Genomic DNA, 12,657 nt, shown 5'->3' on the forward strand with positions numbered 1-12,657 from the left:
CAATGACTTCTATTTTAGCCCTTGGCAACGCAGACGCTCGTTGACGCGCGTGAGCAGTGTGGGTGCAATAATTGAATAACATGGATTCCTACATTTATTTCGCTCGCGCACACGACAGTGTAGTCAGGGAATAAGGGAACATAGGCTAATATTTACAGTAATAGCGTTGAGGTTGTAAATGATTTATATCACTCTAATTCAGTATGTCTAGTTAAATCTACAAGGGAAACATATAGAGAACCATTAGACTACATGAATAAAGAGGGTCAATCTGTGTGCATCTAAAAAAAGTCTCATGTTTTCTAACCACTGGGACATTTGTGTCTGTTGTTGGAAGTGGTTGTCCACTTTTTAAAACTTTTACAGGACTGTTTTTTAAATATTTTTTTTAACCATTATTTAACCAGGCAAGTCAGTTAAGAACAAATTCTTAAATTCAATGACGGCCTAGGAACAGTGTGTTAACTGCCTTGTTCAGGGGCAGAACGACAGATTTTTTTTGACCTTGTCAGTTCGGGGATTCGGTCTTGCAACCTTTCGTTACTAGTCCAATGCTCTAACCACTAGGCTACCTGCAGCCCCTACCCTCTAACCACTAGGCTACCTACCGCCGCTACCCTCTAACCACTAGGCTACCTACCGCCCCTACCCTCTAACCACTAGGCTACCTACCGCCCCTACCCTCTAACCACAAGGCTACCTGCCGCCCCTACCCTCTAACCACTAGGCTACCTGCCGCCCCTACCCTCTAACCACTAGGCTACCTGCCACCCCTACCCTCTAACCACTAGGCTACCTGCTGCCCCTACCCTCTAACCACTAGGCTACCTGCCGCCCCTACCCTCTAACCACTAGGCTACCTGCCACCCCTACCCTCTAACCACTAGGCTACCTGCCGCCCCTACCCTCTAACCACTAGGCTACCTGCCACCCCTACCCTCTAACCACTAGGCTACCTGCTGCCCCTACCCTCTAACCACTAGGCTACCTGCCACCCCTACCCTCTAACCACTAGGCTACCTGCTGCCCCTACCCTCTAACCACAAGGCTACCTGCCGCCCCTACCCTCTAACCACTAGGCTACCTGCCGCCCCTACCCTCTAACCACTAGGCTACCTGCTGCCCCTACCCTCTAACCACTAGGCTACCTGCTGCCCCTACCCTCTAACCACTAGGCTACCTGCCACCCCTACCCTCTAACCACTAGGCTACCTGCCGCCCCATTTTGTCACATGTCTGATGGGCATAGCATCTGCAGCCATTCTTATGATGTATGGATTCCCTCTGAGTGAAACACCATGGGGTTGAAGGTCAGGAAACTTCAAACTAGCAAGAGAGGAGAATACGACGGAGACAACAATGAAAACAACGCAGAATGTTCTGTTGAAACTTTTATATAAAGTTGAAGTTTAAACACAATTTACGTGTGTGTTTGTGTTCGCATTAAGGTATGTGTGTACGAGCGTGTGTGTGCATGTGTCCGCTTGCGTGTGTGTGTGCTTGTTTTTGTGTACGTGTGTGTCTTGTCCTCTGGTGGTTTGGGAGCTTGGTCTGGAGGCCTGGTGTGTGTGTCTCTCAACAGCTTAACCTTCAGAGACAGAGAGAGACAGAGAGAACCCCCACTGGGAAGGCAGGGCAGGAGAAACAGTCTGTCAATACAGACCAATACAACTGGAAGGAGAGATAGAGACAGAGAGAGACAGAGAGAGACAGAGATAGACAGAGAGAGACAGAGATAGACAGAGAGAGACAGAGATAGAGACAGAGATAGAGACAGAGATAGAGACAGAGATAGAGAGAGACAGAGAGAGACAGAGAGAGACAGAGAGAGACAGAGAGAGACAGAGAGAGACAGAGAGAGAGAGAGAGAGAGAGACAGAGATAGAGCCAGAGAGAGACAGAGAGAGACAGAGAGAGACAGAGAGAGACAGAGAGAGACAGAGAGAGACAGAGATAGAGACAGAGAGATAGAGACAGAGAGATAGAGACAGAGAGATAGAGACAGACAGAGATAGAGAGAGAGAGACAGAGATAGAGACAGAGTGAGACAGAGTGAGACAGAGAGAGACAGAGAGAGACAGAGAGAAACAGAGAGAGACAGAGAGAGAAACAGAGAGAGACAGAGAGAGACACAGAGAGAGACAGAGAGAGACAGAGAGAGACAGAGAGAGACAGAGAGAGACAGAGAGAGAAACAGAGAGAGAAACAGAGAGAGACAGAGAGAGACAGAGAGAAACAGAGAGAAACAGAGAGAGACAGAGAGAGACAGAGAGAACCCCCACTGGGAAGGCAGGGCAGGAGAAAAAGATAGAGAGAGACTGAACATGGAGAGAGTGACAAGAGTTATGGAGATAAAGATTTTCTCTTCTGTCAAACATCAGAGGGAAGGTGAAAAAAACTGATGATCTGTTCACAAGATGAACTACCTACTATCCATCAGCTGTTTCAACTAAACACAGAGAGAGAGAGAAAGCCAGACAGGGAGGGAGAGCGAGAGAGAGACAGGAGAGGAAAGGAGAAGATCACCAAAAATATTCTGGTTGAAGACATGATTGTTTATGTTTTATTTCCACATTGTGTGCAATCTCCCAGATTTTCTTTTCACTTCCAAATTGATTTCCCTGATTAATTAATTTGTAAAGCCATTACCTAAAGGTGGACATTTAATTTGGGCCGGAAATCAACGCCATCGCTCCAGGGAGCAGGAATACGTCTCATTAATGTGTAAATGAAGGGGCGAGTGCGTCACAAAGACAATACCACATCTGATTAGCTTTGAGAAATATTAGTTTACCTTTTTGAAATGACAATTTATCATTATGCCAAAGTGTCAGTTGTAAAAGGTTGAATCTTTCACCTGTGACAGAGCACATCCAGAGCCCTGCTTAGAAGTGGCTAACAGGAAGTCTCAACGGGCAGGACAGTGACAACAACACGTCTACATTGAGACACAAACCCCTATGATGTGTCATTGTACTACAAGAGTCTCCCAACCAAGGAATTAAACGCCAATCTAACAGGAAAACACAAGGTAGGAGAACAACCCTCTGCTCAAACACATATTATAGCAATTCACAGTGACCATAAATCACGTCAGCTGAAAAAACCCTCCACTTGGCCCGTCTGTCCAGCAGAGCAGAGACAAATAGTCTCCAGCGATTGAACCCCTAACCTTGAAAGACGCGGGAGGCGGCTCGTTCATCTTTTTTAGCTTGGCTCGGTAGACTACCCCAACCCCAAGAGACTGAGGGGGCCTTTTGCTTTTGCTAAACTTTCAGCCCAACCCCAGAGTCACAGTGTAAAGTGATTTCACAGTGCTGTTGTCATCACCTCAGGTTGAGAGATAGAGTTTGTAGCACGGCCAGACACTTAGGAGAGCAACTTTTGCAGACAAATCGAAGTGGAAATGGGGGAGAAAATAGAGTAGTCAGATAATGTTTTTTATTTGGGGGCGGCAGGGTAGCCTAGTGGTTAGAGCGTTGGACTAGTAACCGGAAGGTTGCAAGTTCAAACCCCCGAGCTGATAAGGTACAAATCTGTCGTTCTGCCCCTGAACAGGCAGTTAACCCACTGTTCCTAGGCCGTCATTGAAAATAAGAATTTGTTCTTAACTGACTTGCCTAGTTAAATAAAGGAAAAATAAATTTCAGTAAGACTTTTTGACAGATATAATCCTAAGACTTCACTTAAAGCCAACATGCAGGTATAACGCTTCATTAGTTGTTATAAGCATGCATGACCCTTCATAATCCCTTATAAGGCTTAGTTACCATTACTTGGAAACTACAGATTATTCCATACATTGGGCAGGAGGTTAGGAAGTGCAGCTCAGTTTCCACCTCATTTTGTGGGCAGTGAGCACATAGCCTGTCTTCTCTTGAGAGCCATGTCTGCCTACGGCGGCCTTTCTCAATAGCAAGGCTATGCTCACTGAGTCTGTACATAGTCAAAGCTTTCCTTAAGTTTGGGTCAGTCACAGTGGTCAGGTATTCTGCCACTGTGTACTCTCTGTTTAAAGCCAATTAGCATTCTAGTTTGCTCTGTTTTTTTGTTAATTCTTTCCAATGTGTCAAGTAATTATCTTTTTGTTTTCTCATGATTTGGTTGGGTCTAATTGTGCTGTTGTCCTGGGGCTCTGTGGGGTGTGTTTGTGTTTGTGAACAAAGCCCCAGGACCAGCTTGCTTCGGGGACTCTTCTCCAGGTTCATCTCTCTGTAGGTGATGGCTTTGTTATGGAAGGTTTGGGAATCGCTTCCTTTTAGGTGGTTGTAGAATTTAACGGCTCTTTTCTGGATTTTGATAATTAGTGGGTATCGGCCCAATTCTGCTCTGCATGCATTATTTGGTGTTCTACGTTGTACACGGAGGATATTTTTTCAGAATTCTGCGTGCAGAGTCTCAATTTGGTGTTTGTCCCATTTTGTGAAGTCTTGGTTGGTGAGCGGACCCCAGACCTCACAACCATAAAGGGCAATGAGCTCTATGAATCTCTCTCACTCTCACACTCACACTCACACTCACACTCACACTCACACTCACACTCACACTCACACTCACACTCACACTCTCACTCTCACACTCACACTCACACTCTCACTCTCACTCTCACTCTCACTCACACTCACACTCACACTCTCACTCTCACTCTCACTCTCACTCTCACTCTCACCAGAGACAGAGGATGAGAGTAGATGGTCAGGATGCATACAGTATCACAGGAGTCAAGGTCAGGTCAGGGTACAGGAGTCAAGGCTAGGTCAGGGTACAGGAGTCAAGGCTAGGTCAGGGTACAGGAGTCAAGGCTAGGTCAGGGTACAGGAGTCAAGGCTAGGTCAGGGTACAGGAGTCAAGGCTAGGTCAGGGTACAGGAGTCAAGGCTAGGTCAGGGTACAGGAGTCAAGGCTAGGTCAGGGTACAGGAGTCAAGGCTAGGTCAGGGTACAGGAGTCAAGGCTAGGTCAGGGTACAGGAGTCAAGGCTAGGTCAGGGTACTGGAGTCAAGGCTAGGTCAGGGTACAGGAGTCAAGGCTAGGTCAGGGTACAGGAGTCAAGGCTAGGTCAGGGTACAGGAGTCAAGGCTAGGTCAGGGTACAGGAGTCAAGGCTAGGTCAGGGTACTGGAGTCAAGGCTAGGTCAGGGTTGACAGCGATGGGTAAGTCTGTGCTAGACTTACCCATTTACCATAGTTGATGGAACTGTACTGGAATGTACAAAAATATCTGAGCCATCACAGTACGGTTGGTTTGGCCAGCAGAGCTTCCTAGACCCCTTCAGATACAACAGTCCAGGGACCTCCCCTGGGAAACCTCCCCTCACTTTCCTCTCCAGAGGCATCAATGGGGCCCTTGTCTGACAGCATAGCACTCCACTGTGAGCCAGGGGCCTCGCACACCGAAATATTGTCTTTGACTTTTACTTCAAACATTGGGATAACCTGACTTCAACAAGCGTGGCTGTGCTGCCTTTGACCCACCTCTTGGGAGTGTCAACGTTTATCTTGTTACTCTGGTAATATAGCTGCACACATGCACACAAACACAGACACACACACACACACACAGACACACACACAGACACACACACACACACACACACACACACGCACACACGCACACACGCACACACACACGCACACACACACATCTAAGCCCCCTTAGTGAATGACATGGTCTGTGCAGGGTGACCACCATAGCCCCCCTGGCCAGGTGACTCTCCCCCCTCCCCCGCCCTCCCCCCTCCCGCCATCCCAGTAAAACAGCAGTGGAGAGAGAGAGGGGAGCTGTGGTCTCTGGCTAACCTACTCCCTATACAGTGCACTACTTTTGACCAGAGACCCTGGTCTAAAGTAGTGCACTACAAAGGGAATAGGGTGCCATTTGAGAGTCAGCCTGTGGCGGTCTGTCTGGCACTAAAATTATTTAATGGCTGCTTCCACCAGCCGCATAGTAAAGGCTGTATTCTGTAGACCTGATGCTGAGAGAGAGAGCAGCGTTGTTGGTCTGGGCCAGGTGGTTGCCATACAGATGTAGGATCTTCATTTGATCACCCTGTTTGCAGGAGAACTTTCCTGCAATGCAGAACATGTTCAACTTTTATTGTATATGAGGTTTAAAAAAGGCTTCTGAAGTTTGTCATTTCCACTTTGAAATTTTCGACTTGATTTTCCCTTACTAATAATGTTTCCATCCATAAAACAGTCCCTTAATAATAATCCACATTTCACATGTCTTGTTCCTGCTGTGGTAAACTGGCTCAAATTAACACCCTACTGTATATATGTCCATACACATCAAATACACATTTAATCCAACCTGTTAAACATAAACAGGAGATGAGAAATTACTAGGAATTAAATGGGGAAGTGAAAGAGGTCACAGAGGTTGAGTTTAGTGGGGATTTTATCAATGAATCATTCAACAGTCTTACTGTATTATTAATGTAGTGGAAGGGGAAACTGTCCTCTAGATTTGACCGTTTCCCATCAAACACCAGAGACCTACAGAGCAAGAATCACAATCCCAAATGCAATGGAGTCACAGTTAGTCTGTTACAGCAGATCACTGAGGTGTGTGTGTGTGTGTGTGTGTGTGTGTGTGTGTGTGTGTGTGTGTGTGTGTGTGTATACAAGCAAGTGAGCGAGCGTGTGTTGACAGGGTACGGGGGAGCATTCTTTGTGTTCTCCGATGAGAAACACGCAGATGTAACTAAACACATGGATAAGTCATGGCACCAAGCCGTACTCAAATACATCAGAGGTACTCTTCTGAACAGCCTGGGGAGTAGTATTTTTGTTTCTGTGTTGTTGGGACAAGAGCTGAAGCGATTGAGCAGAGAAACACTACTCCTGAGACCTAAGAATACACAGGCAGACCGGCTGACAGACAGACAGACAAACAGGCCGACAGACCGACAGGACAACAGACAGACAGACAGACAGACAGACAGACAGACAGACAGACAGACAGACAGAGACATGCAGGCAGACAGACAGACAGACAGACAGACAGACAGACAGAGACATGCAGACAGACAGACAGACAGACAGACAGGCCGACAGACAGGCCGACAGACAGACAGACAGACAGACAGACAGACAGACATGCAGGCAGCCAGACAGACAGGCCGACAGACAGACAGACAGACAGACAGACAGACAGACAGACAGACAGACAGACAGACAGACAGACAGACAGACAGACAGACAGACAGACAGACAGACAGACATGCAGGCAGCCAGACAGACAGACAGACAGGCCGACAGACAGACAGACAGACAGACAGACAGACAGACAGACAGACAGACAGACAGACAGACAGACAGACAGACAGACAGACAGACAGACAGACAGACAGACAGACAGACAGACAGACAGACAGACCAGAGCTGAGCCCCGCAGGTCCAAGCCATTAAATCTCTGTTGTAGCATACTCCACCAGACAATAGTTTTAACATGCAGTAACAAGCATCTCTCTCCTCTCCTCTCTCCACGTTCCTCTCTCAGCTCCGATCATGTTGTACACAGACATGCTACCAGAGTTGTTTAGAATGGAATATAATCAATGTTTCTCTCCTCCTCTCTCCTCAGGTCTTGTAGTTGACTGCTGTACTGCTCTTGTCTGTGAAGGTACGCCAACTCACAATGGACACAAGTTCTTGTCTACCCCCTGACCTTTTCTAGCCCTTATCACTGAAGCTCATGTTCCACTTCTGTAGCCAGGTAGGACAGGGTGAGGCAGTCATTACAGCTTTTGTGAACAGATCTGTTAACGTGAACTGGACTTGCGCTGAGGGAGATGAATTGAAGGAAGCTATTGAATCATTGAATCCTCAATAGGTCTGTTTAGAACAGATTAAACAGAGGAGCAGAGAGCTGTGTTGGCAGCGCACTACATTGCTGCCTGCCATAATATGAGGGACAGTGTCTGACAGACCAATCAACCTGCACATGTCCTCTATGATTATTGGTATTGGTCAATGTCTGGTTATTTTGACCCTTGGTTATTGTTGTTACTGTTGTTCCGTTGACAATATTGATTATTTTTATTAATTATGTTAATATTGTAAATCTCCAAAGTAAGCTTTGGCAGTATGTACATTGTTACGTCATGTCAATAAAGCAAATAGAATTTAATTGAATTAAATTGAAAGAGAGAGAGAGAGAGAGATGGAGAGAGAGATGGAGAGAGAGGGAGAGAGAGAGAGAGAGAGAGAGAGAGAGAGAGAGAGAGAGAGAGAGAGAGAGAGAGAGATAGAGAGAGAGAGATGGAGAGAGAGAGAGATGGAGAGAGAGAGAGAGAGAGAGAGAGAGAGATGGAGAGAGAGACGGATGGATGGATGGATGGATGCCAATGTAGGCTCTGAATTGAATTAAAACACAGAGTGCCACAAACCAGGTCTTTGCCCCAAAGAATACAGTATCACTCATTGAGGGATATACATGGTACATCATCACAGATTACATTACAGATGAGAATTTACAGAGAATGAGATAACTTTGGACACATTATAGCTGTAGTCATGAAACATCATGAACCAGCCACCAAGTGTGATATTAAAGCCATTAGGTGAGGAAGAAATACATCACGGTGGTATTTTCAAACATCGTGATAAACTATCTCGCTGTCTACTGGTGCAGGAAACATTTTAGACATTACAGTATCAACACAAATACTGTAAGCCCAGAGACTACTGTAAACCCAGAGACTACTGTAAACCCAGAGACTACTGTAAGCCCAGAGACTACTGTAAGCCCAGAGACTACTGTAAACCCAGAGACTACTGTAAACCCAGAGACTACTGTAAGCCCAGAGACTACTGTAAACCCAGAGACTACTGTAGTCTCTAAGCCCAGAGACTACTGTAAACCCAGAGACTACTGTAAACCCAGAGACTACTGTAAACCCAGAGACTACTGTAGTATCTAAACCCAGAGACTACTGTAAACCCAGAGACTACTGTAAACCCAGAGACTACTGTAAACCCATAGACTACTGTAAACCCAGAGACTACTGTAGTCTCTAAACCCAGAGACTACTGTAAGCCCAGAGACTACTGTAAGCCCAGAGACTACTGTAGTCTCTAAACCCAGAGACTACTGTAAGCCCAGAGACTACTGTAAACCCAGAGACTACTGTAAACCCAAGGACAACTGCTGCTCAACTCTGCACTCTATCGACGAGTGGCAATAATTAACCAAAATGATGAGCAAAGTTGCAAAGTTTGGGGCAACATCAATGTTATATGGCCTGGAACAGACAATAACATGACAATTATGTCAAGGGCTGCGTCGTAAAGATGTGCATGATACTGTATCTAATGCCCTAAAGCAGTCCGCAGAGTGATCAGACAGTCTTACTCTAGTGGTATGATTCCAACCTCTTGCCTTTTGTCTATCGGGCCAACATCTTGCGCGCATAGGTAGCCTAAAATCGAGTCGGGATGCACATACTGACCTCAACCGAAAATCCAATAACAGAATTGATCTGAAAAATCTATCGAAGGGACAGTACATTGACGCAACACGAGACGTCCTAGAGTCAAATAACAAAGATTCTACCGCATTCTGATAACACCATTTATATGAAGTTGCTTGTTCAGTCAATAATTATTTGACATAAGCATCTTCTACGAAATGTAAATATGGTTACTCAAATATGATCAAATTGCCTGGCAGTCAAACTTTCCAGAAAAATAAGTTCATTCAATTGCTCTCTCACGACCATTTTATTTGTATTTATTTTTTTACAAACCTTACCTTTCTTTATCGGTGCATTTACGTTGCTGGAGAAAGTTAGTTTCATACGAAGGCTGAAGCAGAGCGCGTTGGCCTATGCACAGTAGCCCATAGAGTATCCACTGTCCGGTACGTGTCTCTCTCCTACCAAGTGGCTATCTGCCTGGCTGGCTTTGCAGGCGCTGTGATGTTGTGCGGAGATCCCACTACAGCTGTTAAAAGGGGAGTTTTGAACCTACGAATCGGTTGAGGGTGTTTTAAATCTCAAATTAAGGACATGTTTGTCACAATTTAATTGTAGGTAGGCTAACTTTTAACAACCCAGAGCCTTTTTCTTCAAACTCATTTCTTCAGTCATATAATTGTGTTTTCATTCTAGTCAGAGTGAGAGATGCGCACCCCCCTTTGGATAGAATGGTCACTCTCGATGTAAGGGCGTGATACGGTTCTAATTGATATTGATAAGGCTACTTGACCGAATGGTTGCTTTTATACTTTGTCTCCTAATATACATTTGCTCTGGTAGTAATAGGACATTCTACTAACAGTTATAACTACGTTTTTGTATTAGTATTATTACAAATGCTTTATTAATGGGAAATGTTACAAAATATTTTTGCAAGTGTCAGCAAAAAGTTTAATTAAAAGTGTTGATATTATTCAGTCACACACGTTGCTGTTATACCAAAACATACACTTTTAATGATAATACTGGCAGGAAAGATGCTTTTAAAGCGTTTTAAAGAGGAAACCAGTTCTGTTGACTTTCTCTTCTTCCTTTTCTTTAGGTCAGTGACTGCCCTACAACACTGCCCTACAACACTGCCCTACAACACTGCCCTACAACACTGCCCTACAACACTGCCCTACAACACTGCCCTACAACACTGCCCTACAATACTGCCCTACAACACTGCCCTACAACACTGCCCTACAACACTGCCCTACAACATGCCCTACAACACTGCCCTACAACACTGCCCTACAACACTGCCCTACAACACCGCCCTACAACACTGCCCTACAACACTGCCCTACAACACTGCCCTACAACACTGCCCTACAACACTGCCCTACAACACAGCCCTACAACACTGCCCTACAACACTGCCCTACAACACTACCCTACAACACTGCCCTACAACACTGCCCTACAACACTGCCCTACAACACTGCCCTACAACACTGCCCTACAACACTACCCTACAACACTGCCCTACAACACTGCCCTACAACACTGCCCTACAACACTGCCCTACAACACTGCCCTACAACACTGCCCTACAATACTGCCCTACAACACTGCCCTACAACACTGCCCTACAACACTGCCCTACAACACTGCCCTACAATACTGCCCTACAACACTGCCCTACAACACTGCCCTACAACACTGCCCTACAACACTGCCCTACAACACTGCCCTACAAAACTGCCCTAACACAGCCCTACAACACTGCCCTACAACACTGCCCTACAACACTGCCCTACAACACTGCCCTACAACACTGCCCTACAAAACTGCCCTACAACACTGCCCTACAACACTGCCCTACAACACTGCCCTACAAAACTGCCCTAACACAGCCCTACAACACTGCCCTACAACACTGCCCTACAACACTGCCCTAACACAGCCCTACAACACTGCCCTAGAACACTGCCCTACAACACCCAGAGCGGTCTCCTCCAAGTCCCCAACCATTAACGGGAAGAGAACCCGAATGTGGATCTAAATGTGTCCCCAAAATGCCCGAAAACTTTTCCACTTTCATATCCTAAACAATAACAATAAAATAGTAATATGTGGGATTTAAAGAGCCTTTCAGAAGGCTGTGTGGGTCGTGATTGCCACAACTGGGGCTGGGTGCAGGCTGGGGGACATCTGAAACTGCTGTATTCCATTTTTGACTGAAAAAAAGCCCAGACATGTATTACAAGGCTGTAAAGAGCCAGCGAGGGGGAGGAATCCAAAGGCCTGAGTAGTCTGTTGATGGTGGAGAAAGGGGTTCTGGGATTGCCTTGGCCGTTATTGATGAGGTTGGAGTAGTAGATTGATTTGGCCTGGGAGAGAGCACCGTTTAGTCCTCCAGGTCTCTGAGTGGACTGTGTGACCAGATTTTTTATAGAGCCTCTCCAGTTGTCGGCCAGTGGACTTCACAGAATGCAGCTCAGAGGTAAACTAGGGAGCAGAGAAGGAGAAGGACACAGTCCGTGTTATCAGAAGTGCAACAGAGTCAAGGCTGGAGGAGAGGAGTGTGTCGTAGGGAGAACCCAGCTCCTCGGCCGAGGAAAGAAGATAATCAGAGCTGTTGTGTATTTGAACCGCAAGATGGTTGGAGATGGCAAATCCAGACCATGTGGATCGAGGGGGCAAAGCCTGTCGAGCATCCTGTATGAATACTTTTCATCCTTTATATTTCTGTTCAAGCTGGGCTGAAGCACGTTTGGGTACACCTTTCATGACACAATATTTGTTTTGACCGTATCAGCGACTGCAAAACTCCCTTACCATGCAGGACAAATGTAAGGCCATTATTTTTGGCAGCGATGCATCACAAAGTAGCAATGTAACACCGACAGCATGCTGATATAAGATGAAAACTAACTCTCCGTGCTAACTCTGTAGCCGCCAAGTCTGCAAGGTTTTGAGGCATCAGTCAAACGCTTCCTGTCACACATTAACTATTCCTCGTGAAATAATCTGCATCGTTTGACTTGTGTTTTGTTTTTCCATCTGTCTGTTGATTTCTCTAGATCAGGGCGGCTTATTGTGACAGGAAGGAAAGGTGCTTCACTCGCTCAACGACTCGGTACTTTCTAGAAGGGCAGATCAACACAAAAGAGCTGAATCCTTGAGTAAGAGGCCAATACGAAGCTCTACAAAGTTCGGAGTGGAATTTCACTCACGGCTACCGCTCTGA

At 46.0% G+C, this 12,657-nt stretch overlaps 1 protein-coding gene across 2 annotated transcripts in view; it reads right to left on the reverse strand.

The window, feature by feature from the left end:
- LOC110527256 (semaphorin-5B) overlaps window positions 1–9,894 on the reverse strand; it is a 97,594-nt gene extending 87,700 nt beyond the window's left edge. For both annotated transcript variants that reach the window (XM_090239668.1, XM_090239669.1), the window contains exon 1: window positions 9,755–9,894. The gene's annotated coding sequence lies outside the window, so the exon portion shown is untranslated. The remainder of the gene's footprint in view (window positions 1–9,754) is intronic.
- Window positions 9,895–12,657: the final 2,763 nt, after the last annotated feature.

This window comes from Oncorhynchus mykiss, chromosome 7, assembly GCF_057628025.1.
Source record: "Oncorhynchus mykiss isolate SJ-2025 chromosome 7, ASM5762802v1, whole genome shotgun sequence".
Taxonomy (NCBI): domain Eukaryota; kingdom Metazoa; phylum Chordata; class Actinopteri; order Salmoniformes; family Salmonidae; genus Oncorhynchus; species Oncorhynchus mykiss.